Here is a 17,733-nt window from a genome sequence, read left to right as displayed (position 1 = left end):
TCGCTCTCGAGATTCGAACTGAAGACCAGCAAAATAAAATGACACATCCTACCGATCTGGCCACCAAGTCTCGTAACTCGAGAGCGTGTGAAGGGTCTAAGAACCTCATTACGACTCGGCAAAAAATTTTAAGTACAGTGTAAATCTGGTTTTAAAAGCACAATGCTAAGAATACGAGTAGATTCTGCGCATGTGCGCGAACTTGACTCTAGAAATTCCGATTAAATATAGAAATATTTTTAAATTAAATATAGTTTTGAAATATATGATTTGGAATAATTCATCATAACTGCATGAATAATTGAGAAATATAGGTAAAATTTTTTTTAAAAAAAGAAAAATTACAAAATTATTTGTAGCTCTCGAGATTCGAGCAGAAGCCCAGAAAAATACAATAGCTCATCCTGAAGATGTAGCCACCAAGTCTCGTACCCCGAGAGCGTCTGAAGGGTCTAAGAACCTCATTACGACTCGGCAAAAAATTTTAAGTACAGTGTAAATCTGGTTTTAAAAGCACAATGCTAAGAATACGAGTAGATTCTGCGCATGTGCGCGAACTTGACTCTAGAAATTCCGATTAAATATAGAAATATTTTGAAATAAAAATATAGTTTTGAAATATATGATTTGGAATAATTCATCATAACTGCATGAATAATTGAGAAATATAGGTAAAATTTTTTTTAAAAAAATAAAAATTACAAAATTATTTGTCGCTCTCGAGATTCGAACTGAAGACCAGCAAAATAAAATGACACATCCTACCGATCTGGCCACCAAGACTCGTAGCTCGAGAGCGTCTGAAGGGTCTAAGAACCTCATTACGACTCGGCAATAAGTTTTAAGTACAGTGTAAATCTCGTTTTAAAAGCACAATGCTAAGAATACGAGTAGATTCTGCGCATGTGTGCGAACTTGACTCTTGAATTTCCGATTAAATATAGAAATATTTTGAAATTAAAATTTTGTTTTGAAATATATGATTTGGATTGATTCATAGTAACTCTATGATAAATGGAGAAATATAGATAAAATTTATTAAAAAAAAATAAAAATTACAAAATTATTTCTCGCTCTCGAGATTCGAACTGAAGACCAGCAAAATAAAATGACACATCCTACCGATCTGGCCACCAAGTCTCGTACCCCGAGAGCGTCTGAAGGGTCTAAAAATCTCATTACGACTCGGCAATAAGTTTTAAGTACAGTGTAAATCTGGTTTTAAAAGCACAATGCTAAGAATACGAGTAGATTCTGCGCATGTGCGCGAACTTGACTCTAGAAATTCCGATTAAGTATAGAAATATTTTGAAATTAAATATAGTTTTGAAATATATGATTTGGAATAATTCATCATAACTGCATGAATAATTGAGAAATATAGGTAAAATGTTTTTAAAAAAAATAAAAATTTTAAAATTATTTGTCGCTCTCGAGATTCGAACTGAAGACTAGCAAAATAAAATGACACATCCTACCGATCTGGCCACCAAGTCTCGTACCTCGAGAGCGTCTGAAGGGTCTAAGAACCTCATTACGACTCGGCAATAAGTTTTAAGTACAGTGTAAATCTCGTTTTAAAAGCACAATGCTAAGAATACGAGTAGATTCTGCGCATGCGTGCGAACTTGACTCTTGAATTTCCGATTAAATATAGAAATATTTTGAAATTAAAATTTTGTTTTGAAATATATGATTTGGATTGATTCATAGTAACTCTATGATTAATGGAGAAATATAGATAAAATTTATTAAAAAAAATAAAAATTACAAAATTATTTCTCGCTCTCGAGATTCGAACTGAAGACCAGCAAAATAAAATGACACATCCTACCGATCTGGCCACCAAGTCTCGTAACTCGAGAGCGTGTGAAGGGTCTAAGAACCTCATTACGACTCGGCAAAAAATTTTAAGTACAATGTAAATCTGGTTTTAAAAGCACAATGCTAAGAATACGAGTAGATTCTGCGCATGTGCGCGAACTTCATTCTTGAATTTCCGATTAAATATAGAAATATTTTGAAATTAAATATAGTTTTGAAATATATGATTTGGAATTATTCATCATAACTGCATGAATAATTGAGAAATATAGGTAAATTTTTTTTAAAAAAATGAAACATTACAAAATTATTTGTCGCTCTCGAGATTCGAACAGGAGACCAGAAAAATACAATGGCACATCCTGCCGATCTAGACATCAAGTCTCGTACCTCGAGAGCATCTGAAGGCTCTAAGACCCTCATTACGACTCGGCAAAAAATTTTAAGTACAGTGTAAATCTGGTTTTAAAAGCACAATGCTAAGAACACGAGTAGATTCTGCGCATGTGCGCGAACTGGACTCTTGAATTTCCGATTAAATATAGAAATATTTTGAAATTAAAATATTGTTTTGAAATATATGATTTGGATTTATTCATAGTTACTCTATGATTAATGGAGAAATATAGATAAAATTTATTAAAAAAAATAAAAATTACAAAATTATTTGTCGTTCTCGAGATTCGAACTGAAGACCAGCAAAATACAATGGCACATTCTACCGATCTGGCTACCATGCCTCGTACCTCGAGAGCGTCTGAAAGGTCTAAGAACCTCATTACGACTCGGCAATAAGTTTTAAGTACAGTGTAAATCTCGTTTCAAAAGCACAATGCTAAGAATACGAGTAGATTCTGCGCATGTGTGCGAACTTGAGTCTAGAAATTCCGATTAAATATAGAAATATTTTGAAATTAAAATAGAGTTTTCAAACATATGATTTGGAATAATTCATCATAACTGCATGAAGAATTGAGAAATATAGATAAAATTTATTAAAAAAAAAGAAAAATTACAAAATTATTTGTCGCTCTCGAGATTCGAACATTAGACCTGAAAATACAATGCCACATCTTGCCGATCTAGCCATCAAATCTCGTACTTCGAGAGCATATGAAGGGTCTAAGAACCTCATTACAACTCGGCAAAAAATTTTAAGTACAGTGTAAATCTGGTTTTAAAAGCACAATGCTAAGAATACGAGTATATTCTGCGCATTTGCGCGAACTGGACTCTTGAATTTCCGATTAAATATAGAAATATTTTTAAATTAAAATATTGTTTTGAAATATATGATTTGGATTGATTCATAGTAACTCTATGATTAATGAAGAAATATAGATAAAATTTATTAAAAAAAATAAAAATTACAAAATTATTTGTCGCTCTTGAGATTCGAACTGAAGACCAGCAAAATAAAATGGCACATCCTAACGATCTGGCCACCAAGTCTTGTACCTCGAGAGCGTCTGAAGGGTCTAAAAATCTCATTACGACTCGGCAATAAGTTTATTTACAGTGTAAATCTGGTTTTAAAAGCACAATGCTAAGAATACGAGTAGATTCAGCGCATGTGCGCGAACTTGACTCTTGAATTTCCGATTAAATATAGAAATATTTTGAAATTAAAATATTGTTTTGAAATATATGATTTGGATTGATTCATAGTAACTCTATGATTAATGAAGAAATATAGATAAAATTTATTAAAAAAAATAAAAATTACAAAATTATTTGTCGCTCTTGAGATTCGAACTGAAGACCAGCAAAATAAAATGGCACATCCTAACGATCTGGCCACCAAGTCTTGTACCTCGAGAGCGTCTGAAGGGTCTAAAAATCTCATTACGACTCGGCAATAAGTTTTAAGTACAGTGTAAATCTGGTTTTAAAAGTACAATGCTAAGAATACGAGTAGATTCTGCGCATGTGCGCGAACTTGACTCTAGAAATTCCGATTAAATATAGAAATATTTTGAAATTAAAATATTGTTTTGAAATATATGATTTGGATTGATTCATAGTAACTCTATGATTAATGGAGAAATATAGATAAAATTTATTAAAAAAAATAAAAATTACAAAATTATTTGTAGCTCTCGAGATTCGAACAGAAGACCAGAAAAATCTAATAGCACATCTTGAAGATCTAGCCACCAAGTCTCGTACCTCTAGAGCGTTTGAAGGGTCTAAGAACCTCATTACCACTCGACAATAAGTTATAAGTACAGTGTAAATCTGGTTTTAAAAGCACAATGCTAAGAATACGAGTAGATTCTGCGCATGTGTGCGAACTTGACTCTTGAATTTCCGATTAAATATAGAAATATTTTGAAATTAAATATAGTTTTGAAATATATGATTTGGAATAATTCATCATAACTGCATGAATAATTGAGAAATATATATAAAATTTATTAAAAAAATAAAAATTACAAAATTATTTGTCGCTCTTGAGATTCGAACTGAAGACCAGCAAAATAAAATGGCACATCCTAACGATCTGGCCATCAAGTCTTGTACCTCAAGAGCGTCTGAAGGGTCTAAGAACCTCATTACGACTCGGCAATAAGTTTTAAGTATAGTGTAAATCTCGTTTGAAAACCACAATGCTAAGAATACAAGTAGATTCTGCGCATGTGTGCGAAGTAGACTCTTGTATTTCTGATTAAATATAGAAATATTTTGAAATTAAAATATTGTTTTGAAATATATGATTTGGATTGATTCATAGTAACTCTATGATTAATGGAGAAATATAGATAAAATTTATTAAAAAAAAAAAAAAAAATTACAAAATTATTTGTCGCTCTCGAGATTCGAACTGAAGACCAGGAAAATAAAATGACACATCCTACCGATCTGTCCACCAAGTCTCGTACCTCGAGAGCGTCTGAAGGGTCTAAGAACCTCATTACGACTCGGCAAAAATTTTTAAGTACAGTGTAAATCTGGTTTTAAAAGCACAACGCTAAGAATACGAGTAGATTCTGCGCATGTGCGCGAACTTGACCCTAGAAATTCCGATTAAGTATAAAAATATTTTGAAATTAAAATATTGTTTTGAAATATATGATTTGGATTGATTCATAGTAACTCTATGATTAATGGAGAAATATAGATAAAATTTATTAAAAAAAATAAAAATTACAAAATTATTTCTCGCTCTCGAGATTCGAACTGAAGACCAGCAAAATAAAATGACACATCCTACCGATCTGGCCACCAAGTCTCGTAACTCGAGAGCGTGTGAAGGGTCTAAGAACCTCATTACGACTCGGCAAAAAATTTTAAGTACAATGTAAATCTGGTTTTAAAAGCACAATGCTAATTATACGAGTAGATTCTGCGCATGTGCGCGAACTTGACTCTAGAAATTCCGATTAAATATAGAAATATTTTGAAATTAAAATATAGTTTTCAAATAAATGATTTGGAATAATTCATCATAACTCCATGCATAATTGAATAATATAGATAAAATTTATTAAAAAAAATAAAAATTACAAAATTAATTGTCGCTCTCGAGTTTCGAACTGAAGACCAGAAAAATATAATGGCACATCCTAACGATCTGGCCACCAAGTCTCGTACCCCGAGAGCGTCTGAAAGGTCTAAGAACCTCATTACGACTCGGCAAAAAATTTTAAGTACAGTGTAAATCTGGTTTTAAAAGAACAATGCTAAGAATACGAGTAGATTCTGCGCATGTGCGCGAACTTGACTCTAGAAATTCCAAATAAATATAGAAATATTTTGAAATTAAAATAGAGTTTTCAAATATATGATTTTCAATAATTCATCATAACTGCATGAATAATTGAGAAATATATATAAAATTTATTAAAAAATTCAAAATTAAAAAATTATTTCTCGCTCTCGAGATTCGAACTGAAGACCAGCAAAATAAAATGGCACATCCTACCGATCTGTCCACCAAGTCTGGGACCTCCAGAGCGTCTGAAGGGTCTAAGAACCTCATTACGACTCGGCAAAAAATTTTTAGTACAGTTAAATCTGGTTTTAAAAGCACAATGCTAAGAATACGAGTAGATTCTGCGCATGTGCGCGAACTTGATTCTTGAATTTCCGATTAAATATAGAAATATTTTGAAATTAAATATAGTTTTGAAATATATGATTTGGAATTATTCATCATAACTGCATGAATAATTGAGAAATATAGGTAAATTTTTTTTAAAAAAATGAAACATTACAAAATTATTTGTCGCTCTCGAGATTCGAACAGGAGACCAGAAAAATACAATGGCACATCCTGCCGATCTAGACATCAAGTCTCGTACCTCGAGAGCATCTGAAGGCTCTAAGAACCTCATTACGACTCGGCAAAAAATTTTAAGTACAGTGTAAATCTGGTTTTAAAAGCACAATGCTAAGAATACGAGTAGATTCTGCGCATGTGCGCGAACTGGACTCTTGAATTTCCGATTAAATATAGAAATATTTTGAAATTAAAATATTGTTTTGAAATATATGATTTGGATTTATTCATAGTTACTCTATGATTAATGGAGAAATATAGATAAAATTTATTAAAAAAAATAAAAATTACAAAATTATTTGTCGTTCTCGAGATTCGAACTGAAGACCTGCAAAATACAATGGCACATTCTACCGATCTGGCTACCATGCCTCGTACCTCGAGAGCGTCTGAAGGGTCTAAGAACCTCATTACGACTCGGCAATAAGTTTTAAGTACAGTGTAAATCTCGTTTCAAAAGCACAATGCTAAGAATACGAGTAGATTCTGCGCATGTGTGCGAACTTGAGTCTAGAAATTCCGATTAAATATAGAAATATTTTGAAATTAAAATAGAGTTTTCAAACATATGATTTGGAATAATTCATCATAACTGCATGAAGAATTGAGAAATATAGATAAAATTTATTAAAAAAAAGAAAAATTACAAAATTATTTGTCGCTCTCGAGATTCGAACATTAGACCTGAAAATACAATGCCACATCTTGCCGATCTAGCCATCAAATCTCGTACTTCGAGAGCATCTGAAGGGTCTAAGAACCTCATTACAACTCGGCAAAAAATTTTAAGTACAGTGTAAATCTGGTTTTAAAAGCACAATGCTAAGAATACGAGTATATTCTGCGCATTTGCGCGAACTGGACTCTTGAATTTCCGATTAAATATAGAAATATTTTTAAATTAAAATATTGTTTTGAAATATATGATTTGGATTGATTCATAGTAACTCTATGATTAATGAAGAAATATAGATAAAATTTATTAAAAAAAATAAAAATTACAAAATTATTTGTCGCTCTTGAGATTCGAACTGAAGACCAGCAAAATAAAATGGCACATCCTAACGATCTGGCCACCAAGTCTTGTACCTCGAGAGCGTCTGAAGGGTCTAAAAATCTCATTACGACTCGGCAATAAGTTTTAAGTACAGTGTAAATCTGGTTTTAAAAGTACAATGCTAAGAATACGAGTAGATTCTGCGCATGTGCGCGATTTTGACTCTAGAAATTCCGATTAAATATAGAAATATTTTGAAATTAAAATATTGTTTTGAAATATATGATTTGGATTGATTCATAGTAACTCTATGATTAATGGAGAAATATAGATAAAATTTATTAAAAAAAATAAAAATTACAAAATTATTTGTAGCTCTCGAGATTCGAACAGAAGACCAGAAAAATCTAATAGCACATCTTGAAGATCTAGCCACCAAGTCTCGTACCTCTAGAGCGTTTGAAGGGTCTAAGAACCTCATTACCACTCGACAATAAGTTTTAAGTACAGTGTAAATCTGGTTTTAAAAGCACAATGCTAAGAATACGAGTAGATTCTGCGCATGTGTGCGAACTTGACTCTTGAATTTCCGATTAAATATAGAAATATTTTGAAATTAAATATAGTTTTGAAATATATGATTTGGAATAATTCATCATAACTGCATGAATAATTGAGAAATATATATAAAATTTATTAAAAAAATAAAAATTACAAAATTATTTGTCGCTCTTGAGATTCGAACTGAAGACCAGCAAAATAAAATGGCACATCCTAACGATCTGGCCATCAAGTCTTGTACCTCGAGAGCGTCTGAAGGGTCTAAGAACCTCATTACGACTCGGCAATAAGTTTTAAGTATAGTGTAAATCTCGTTTCAAAACCACAATGCTAAGAATACAAGTAGATTCTGCGCATGTGCGCGAACTTGACCCTAGAAATTCCGATTAAGTATAAAAATATTTTGAAATTAAAATATTGTTTTGAAATATATGATTTGGATTGATTCATAGTAACTCTATGATTAATGGAGAAATATAGATAAAATTTATTAAAAAAAATAAAAATTACAAAATTATTTGTCGCTCTCGAGATTCGAACTGAAGACCAGCAAAATAAATTGACACATCCTACCGATCTGTCCACCAAGTCTCGTACCTCGAGAGCGTCTGAAGGGTCTAAGAACCTCATTACGATTCGTCAATAAGTTTTAAGTACAGTGTAAATCTGGTTTTAAAAGCACAATGCTAAGAATACGAGTAGATTCTGCGCATGTGCGCGAACTTGACTCTAGAAATTCCGATTAAATATAGAAATATTTTTAAATTAAATATAGTTTTGAAATATATGATTTGGAATAATTCATCATAACTGCATGAATAATTGAGAAATATAGGTAAAATTTTTTTAAAAAAAAGAAAAATTACAAAATTATTTGTAGCTCTCGAGATTCGAGCAGAAGCCCAGAAAAATACAATAGCACATCCTGAAGATCTAGCCACCAAGTCTCGTACCTCTAGAGCGTTTGAAGGGTCTAAGAACCTCATTACCACTCGACAATAAGTTTTAAGTACAGTGTAAATCTGGTTTTAAAAGCACAATGCTAAGAATACGAGTTGATTCTGCGCATGTGCGCGAACTTGACTCTTGAATTTCCGATTAAATATAGAAATATTTTGAAATTAAAATTTTGTTTTGAAATATATGATTTGGATTGATTCATAGTAACTCTATGATTAATGGAGAAATATAGATAAAATTTATTAAAAAAAAATAAAAATTACAAAATTATTTGTCGCCCTCGAGATTCGAACTGAAGACCAGCAAAATAAAATGACACATCCTACCGATCTGTCCACCAAGTCTCGTACCTCGAGAGCGTCTGAAGGGTCTAAGAACCTCATTACGACTCGGCAAAAAATTTTAATTACAGTGTAAATCTGGTTTTAAAAGCACAATGCTAAGAATACGAGTAGATTCTGCGCATGTGTGCGAACTTGACTGTTGAATTTCCGATTAAATATAGAAATATTTTGAAATAAAAATATAGTTTTGAAATATATGATTTGGAATAATTCATCATAACTGCATGAATAATTGAGAAATATAGGTAAAATTTTTTTTAAAAAAATAAAAATTACAATATTATTTGTCGCTCTCGAGATTCGAATTGAAGACCAGCAAAATAAAATGACACATCCTACCGATCTGGCCACCAAGTCTCGTACCTCGAGAGCGTCTGAAGGGTCTAAGAACCTCATTACGACTCGGCAATAAGTTTTAAGTACAATGTAAATCTCGTTTTAAAAGCACAATGCTAAGAATACGAGTAGATTCTGCGCATGTGTGCGAACTTGACTCTTGAATTTCCGATTAAATATAGAAATATTTGAAATTAAAATTTTGTTTTGAAATATATGATTTGGATTGATTCATAGTAACTCTATGATTAATGGAGAAATATAGATAAAATTTATTAAAAAAAATAAAAATTACAAAATTATTTCTCGCTCTCGAGATTCGAACTGAAGACCAGCAAAATAAAATGACACATCCTACCGATCTGGCCACCAAGTCTCGTACCCCGAGAGCGTCTGAAGGGTCTAAGAACCTCATTACGACTCGGCAAAAAATTTTAAGTACAGTGTAAATCTGGTTTTAAAAGCACAATGCTAAGAATACGAGTAGATTCTGCGCATGTGCGCGAACTTGACTCTAGAAATTCCGATTAAATATAGAAATATTTTGAAATAAAAATATAGTTTTGAAATATATGATTTGGAATAATTCATCATAACTGCATGAATAATTGAGAAATATAGGTAAAATTTTTTTTAAAAAAATAAAAATTACAAAATTATTTGTCGCTATCGAGATTCGAACTGAAGACCAGCAAAATAAAATGACACATCCTACCGATCTGGCCACCAAGTCTCGTACCTCGAGAGCGTCTGAAGGGTCTAAGAACCTCATTACGACTCGGCAATGTTTTAAGTACAGTGTAAATCTCGTTTTAAAAGCACAATGCTAAGAATACGAGTAGATTCTGCGCATGTGTGCGAACTTGACTCTTGAATTTCCGATTAAATATAGAAATATTTTGAAATTAAAATTTTGTTTTGAAATATATGATTTGGATTGATTCATTGTAACTCTATGATTAATGGAGAAATATAGATAAAATTTATTAAAAAAAATAAAAATTACAAAATTATTTCTCGCTCTCGAGATTCGAACTGAAGACCAGCAAAATAAAATGACACATCCTACCGATCTGGCCACCAAGTCTCGTACCCCGAGAGCGTCTGAAGGGTCTAAAAATCTCATTACGACTCGGCAATAAGTTTTAAGTACAGTGTAAATCTGGTTTTAAAAGCACAATGCTAAGAATACGAGTAGATTCTGCGCATGTGCGCGAACTTGACTCTAGAAATTCCGATTAAGTATAGAAATATTTTGAAATTAAATATAGTTTTGAAATATATGATTTGGAATAATTCATCATAACTGCATGAATAATTGAGAAATATAGGTAAAATGTTTTTTAAAAAAATAAAAATTTTAAAATTATTTGTCGCTCTCGAGATTCGAACTGAAGACTAGCAAAATAAAATGACACATCCTACCGATCTGGCCACCAAGTCTCGTACCTCGAGAGCGTCTGAAGGGTCTAAGAACCTCATTACGACTCGGCAATAAGTTTTAAGTACAGTGTAAATCTCGTTTTAAAAGCACAATGCTAAGAATACGAGTAGATTCTGCGCATGCGTGCGAACTTGACTCTTGAATTTCCGATTAAATATAGAAATATTTTGAAATTAAAATTTTGTTTTGAAATATATGATTTGGATTGATTCATAGTAACTCTATGATTAATGGAGAAATATAGATAAAATTTATTAAAAAAACTAAAAATTACAAAATTATTTCTCGCTCTCGAGATTCGAACTGAAGACCAGCAAAATAAAATGACACATCCTACCGATCTGGCCACCAAGTCTCGTACCCCGAGAGCGTCTGAAGGGTCTAAGAACCTCATTACGACTCGGCAAAAAATTTTAAGTACAGTGTAAATCTGGTTTTAAAAGCACAATGCTAAGAATACGAGTAGATTCTGCGCATGTGCGCGAACTTGACTCTAGAAATTCCGATTAAATATAGAAATATTTTGAAATAAAAATATAGTTTTGAAATATATGATTTGGAATAATTCATCATAACTGCATGAATAATTGAGAAATATAGGTAAAATTTTTTTTAAAAAAATAAAAATTACAAAATTATTTGTCGCTATCGAGATTCGAACTGAAGACCAGCAAAATAAAATGACACATCCTACCGATCTGGCCACCAAGTCTCGTACCTCGAGAGCGTCTGAAGGGTCTAAGAACCTCATTACGACTCGGCAATGTTTTAAGTACAGTGTAAATCTCGTTTTAAAAGCACAATGCTAAGAATACGAGTAGATTCTGCGCATGTGTGCGAACTTGACTCTTGAATTTCCGATTAAATATAGAAATATTTTGAAATTAAAATTTTGTTTTGAAATATATGATTTGGATTGATTCATAGTAACTCTATGATTAATGGAGAAATATAGATAAAATTTATTAAAAAAAATAAAAATTACAAAATTATTTCTCGCTCTCGAGATTCGAACTGAAGACCAGCAAAATAAAATGACACATCCTACCGATCTGGCCACCAAGTCTCGTACCCCGAGAGCGTCTGAAGGGTCTAAAAATCTCATTACGACTCGGCAATAAGTTTTAAGTACAGTGTAAATCTGGTTTTAAAAGCACAATGCTAAGAATACGAGTAGATTCTGCGCATGTGCGCGAACTTGACTCTAGAAATTCCGATTAAGTATAGAAATATTTTGAAATTAAATATAGTTTTGAAATATATGATTTGGAATAATTCATCATAACTGCATGAATAATTGAGAAATATAGGTAAAATGTTTTTTAAAAAAATAAAAATTTTAAAATTATTTGTCGCTCTCGAGATTCGAACTGAAGACTAGCAAAATAAAATGACACATCCTACCGATCTGGCCACCAAGTCTCGTACCTCGAGAGCGTCTGAAGGGTCTAAGAACCTCATTACGACTCGGCAATAAGTTTTAAGTACAGTGTAAATCTCGTTTTAAAAGCACAATGCTAAGAATACGAGTAGATTCTGCGCATGCGTGCGAACTTGACTCTTGAATTTCCGATTAAATATAGAAATATTTTGAAATTAAAATTTTGTTTTGAAATATATGATTTGGATTGATTCATAGTAACTCTATGATTAATGGAGAAATATAGATAAAATTTATTAAAAAAAATAAAAATTACAAAATTATTTCTCGCTCTCGAGATTCGAACTGAAGACCAGCAAAATAAAATGACACATCCTACCGATCTGGCCACAAAGTCTCGTAACTCGAGAGCGTGTGAAGGGTCTAAGAACCTCATTACGACTCGGCAAAAAATTTTAAGTACAATGTAAATCTGGTTTTAAAAGCACAATGCTAATTATACGAGTAGATTCTGCGCATGTGCGCGAACTTGACTCTAGAAATTCCGATTAAATATAGAAATATTTTGAAATTAAAATATAGTTTTCAAATAAATGATTTGGAATAATTCATCATAACTCCATGCATAATTGAATAATATAGATAAAATTTATTAAAAAAAAAATAAAAATTACAAAATTAATTGTCGCTCTCGAGTTTCGAACTGAAGACCAGAAAAATATAATGGCACATCCTAACGATCTGGCCACCAAGTCTCGTACCCCGAGAGCGTCTGAAAGGTCTAAGAACCTCATTACGACTCGGCAAAAAATTTTAAGTACAGTGTAAATCTGGTTTTAAAAGCACAATGCTAAGAATACGAGTAGATTCTGCGCATGTGCGCGAACTTGACTCTAGAAATTCCAAATAAATATAGAAATATTTTGAAATTAAAATAGAGTTTTCAAATATATGATTTTCAATAATTCATCATAACTGCATGAATAATTGAGAAATATATATAAAATTTATTAAAAAATTAAAAATTAAAAAATTATTTCTCGCTCTCGAGATTCGAACTGAAGACCAGCAAAATAAAATGGCACATCCTACCGATCTGTCCACCAAGTCTGGGACCTCCAGAGCGTCTGAAGGGTCTAAGAACCTCATTACGACTCGGCAAAAAATTTTTAGTACAGTGTAAATCTGGTTTTAAAAGCACAATGCTAAGAATACGAGTAGATTCTGCGCATGTGCGCGAACTTGATTCTTGAATTTCCGATTAAATATAGAAATATTTTGAAATTAAATATAGTTTTGAAATATATGATTTGGAATTATTCATCATAACTGCATGAATAATTGAGAAATATAGGTAAATTTTTTTTTAAAAAATGAAACATTACAAAATTATTTGTCGCTCTCGAGATTCGAACATTAGACCTGAAAATACAATGCCACATCTTGCCGATCTAGCCATCAAATCTCGTACTTCGAGAGCATCTGAAGGGTCAAAGAACCTCATTACAACTCGGCAAAAAATTTTAAGTACAGTGTAAATCTGGTTTTAAAAGCACAATGCTAAGAATACGAGTAGATTCTGCGCATTTGCGCGAACTGGACTCTTGAATTTCCGATTAAATATAGAAATATTTTGAAATTAAAATATTGTTTTGAAATATATGATTTGGATTGATTCATAGTAACTCTATGATTAATGAAGAAATATAGATAAAATTTATTAAAAAAAATAAAAATTACAAAATTATTTGTCGCTCTTGAGATTCGAACTGAAGACCAGCAAAATAAAATGGCACATCCTAACGATCTGGCCACCAAGTCTTGTACCTCGAGAGCGTCTGAAGGGTCTAAAAATCTAATTACGACTCGGCAATAAGTTTTAAGTACAGTGTAAATCTGGTTTTAAAAGTACAATGCTAAGAATACGAGTAGATTCTGCGCATGTGCGCGAACTTGACTCTAGAAATTCCGATTAAATATAGAAATATTTTGAAATTAAAATATTGTTTTGAAATATATGATTTGGATTGATTCATAGTAACTCTATGATTAATGGAGAAATATAGATAAAATTTATTAAAAAAAATAAAAATTACAAAATTATTTGTAGCTCTCGAGATTCGAACAGAAGACCAGAAAAATCTAATTGCACATCTTGAAGATCTAGCCACCAAGTCTCGTACCTCTAGAGCGTTTGAAGGGTCTAAGAACCTCATTACCACTCGACAATAAGTTTTAAGTACAGTGTAAATCTGGTTTTAAAAGCACAATGCTAAGAATACGAGTAGATTCTGCGCATGTGTGCGAACTTGACTCTTGAATTTCCGATTAAATATAGAAATATTTTGAAATTAAATATAGTTTTGAAATATATGATTTGGAATAATTCATCATAACTGCATGAATAATTGAGAAATATATATAAAATTTATTAAAAAAATAAAAATTACAAAATTATTTGTCGCTCTTGAGATTGGAACTGAAGACCAGCAAAATAAAATGGCACATCCTAACGATCTGGCCATCAAGTCTTGTACCTCGAGAGCGTCTGAAGGGTCTAAGAACCTCATTACGACTCGGCAATAAGTTTTAAGTATAGTGTAAATCTCGTTTCAAAACCACAATGCTAAGAATACAAGTAGATTCTGCGCATGTGTGCGAACTTGACTCTTGTATTTCTGATTAAATATAGAAATATTTTGAAATTAAAATATTGTTTTGAAATATATGATTTGGATTGATTCATAGTAACTCTATGATTAATGGAGAAATATAGATAAAATTTATTAAAAAAAAAAATTACAAAATTATTTGTCGCTCTCGAGATTCGAACTGAAGACCAGGAAAATAAAATGACACATCCTACCGATCTGTCCGCCAAGTCTCGTACCTCGAGAGCGTCTGAAGGGTCTAAGAACCTCATTACGACTCGGCAAAAAATTTTAAGTACAGTGTAAATCTGGTTTTAAAAGCACAATGCTAAGAATACGAGTAGATTCTGCGCATTTGCGCGAACTTGACTCTAGAAATTCCGATTAAGTATAGAAATATTTTGAAATTAAATATAGTTTTGAAATATATGATTTGGAATAATTCATCATAACTGCATGAATAATTGAGAAATATAGGTAAAAATTTTAAAAAAAAAATAAAAATTACAAAATTATTTGTCGCTCTCGAGATTCGAACTGAAGACCAGCAAAATAAAATGACAAATCCTACCGATCTGGCCACCAAGACTTGTATCTCGAGAGCGTCTGAAGGGTCTAAGAACCTCATTACGGCTCGGCAAAAAATTTTAAGTGCAGTGTAAATCTGGTTTTAAAAGCACAATACTAAGAATACGAGTAGATTCTGCGCATTTGCGCGAACTTGACTCTTGAATTTCCGATTAAATATAGAAATATTTTGAAATTAAAATATTGTTTTGAAATATATGATTTGGATTGATTCATAGTAACTCTATGATTAATGGAGAAATATAGATAAAATTTATTAAAAAAAATAAAAATTACAAAATTATTTGTCGCTCTCGAGATTCGAACTGAAGACCAGCAAAATAAAATGGCACATCCTACCGATCTGTCCACCAAGTCTCGTACCTCGAGAGCGTCTGAAAGGTCTAAGAACCTCATTACGACTCGGCAAAAATTTTTAAGTACAGTGTAAATCTGGTTTTAAAAGCACAATGCTAAGAATACGAGTAGATTCTGCGCATGTGCGCGAACTTGACCCTAGAAATTCCGATTAAGTATAAAAATATTTTGAAATTAAAATATTGTTTTGAAATATATGATTTGGATTGATTCATAGTAACTCTATGATTAATGGAGAAATATAGATAAAATTTATTAAAAAAAAATAAAAATTACAAAATTATTTCTCGCTCTCGAGATTCGAACTGAAGACCAGCAAAATAAAATGACACATCCTACCGATCTGGCCACCAAGTCTCGTACCTCGAGAGCGTCTGAAGGGTCTAAAAATCTCATTACGACTCGGCAATAAGTTTTAAGTACAGTGTAAATCTGGTTTTAAAAGCACAATGCTAAGAATACGAGTAGATTCTGCGCATGTGCGCGAACTTGACTCTAGAAATTCCGATTAAATATAGAAATATTTTGAAATTAAAATATTGTTTTCAAATATATGATTTGGATTGATTCATAGTAACTCTATGATTAATGGAGAAATATAGATAAAATTTAAAAAAAAAAAAAAATTACAAAATTATTTGTAGCTCTCGAGATTCGAACAGAAGACCAGAAAAATCTAATAGCACATCCTGAAGATCTAGCCACCAAGTCTCGTACCTCTAGAGCGTTTGAAGGGTCTAAGAACCTCATTACCACTCGACAATAAGTTTTAAGTACAGTGTAAATCTGGTTTTAAAAGCACAATGCTAAGAATACGAGTAGATTCTGCGCATGTGTGCGAACTTGACTCTAGAAATTCCGATTAAATATAGAAATATTTTGAAATTAAAATAGAGTTTTCAAATATATGATTTGGAATAATTCATCATAACTGCATGAATAATTGAGAAATATATATAAAATTTATTAAAAAAATAAAAATTACAAAATTATTTGTCGCTCTCGAGATTCGAACTGAAGACCAGCAAAATAAAATGACACATCCTACCGATCTGTCCACCAAGTCTCGTACCTCGAGAGCGTCTGAAGGGTCTAAGAACCTCATTACGACTCGGCAAAAAATTTTAAGTACAGTGTAAATCTGGTTTTAAAAGCACAATGCTAAGAATACGAGTAGATTCTGCGCATGTGCGCGAACTTGACTCTAGAAATTCCGTGTAAATATAGAAATATTTTGAAATTAAAATATAGTTTTGAAATATATAATTTGGAATAATTCATCATAACTCCATGCATAATTGAATAATATAGATAAAATTTATTAAAAAAAAATAAAAATTACAAAATTATTTGTCGCTCTCGAGATTCGAACTGAAGACCAGCAAAATAAAATGACACATCCTACCGATCTGGCCACCAAGTCTCGTACCTCGAGAGCGTCTGAAGGGTCTAAAAATCTCATTACGACTCGGCAATAAGTTTTAAGTACAGTGTAAATCTGGTTTTAAAAGCACAATGCTAAGAATACGAGTTGATTCTGCGCATGTGCGCGAACTTGACTCTAGAAATTCCGATTAAATATAGAAATATTTTGAAATTAAAATATTGTTTTCAAATATATGATTTGGATTGATTCATAGTAACTCTATGATTAATGGAGAAATATAGATAAAATTTATTAAAAAAAAATAAAAATTAAAAAATTATTTGTAGCTCTCGAGATTCGAACAGAAGACCAGAAAAATCTAATAGCACATCCTGAAGATCTAGCCACCAAGTCTCGTACCTCTAGAGCGTTTGAAGGGTGTAAGAACCTCATTACCACTCGACAATAAGTTTTAAGTACAGTGTAAATCTGGTTTTAAAAGCACAATGCTAAGAATACGAGTAGATTCTGCGCATGTGTGCGAACTTGACTCTAGAAATTCCGATTAAATATAGAAATATTTTGAAATTAAAATAGAGTTTTCAAATATATGATTTGGAATAATTCATCATAACTGCATGA

Source organism: Argiope bruennichi, chromosome 10, assembly GCF_947563725.1.
Source record: "Argiope bruennichi chromosome 10, qqArgBrue1.1, whole genome shotgun sequence".
In the NCBI taxonomy this organism is placed as follows: domain Eukaryota; kingdom Metazoa; phylum Arthropoda; class Arachnida; order Araneae; family Araneidae; genus Argiope; species Argiope bruennichi.
Note: the sequence above shows the minus strand (reverse complement) of the source record.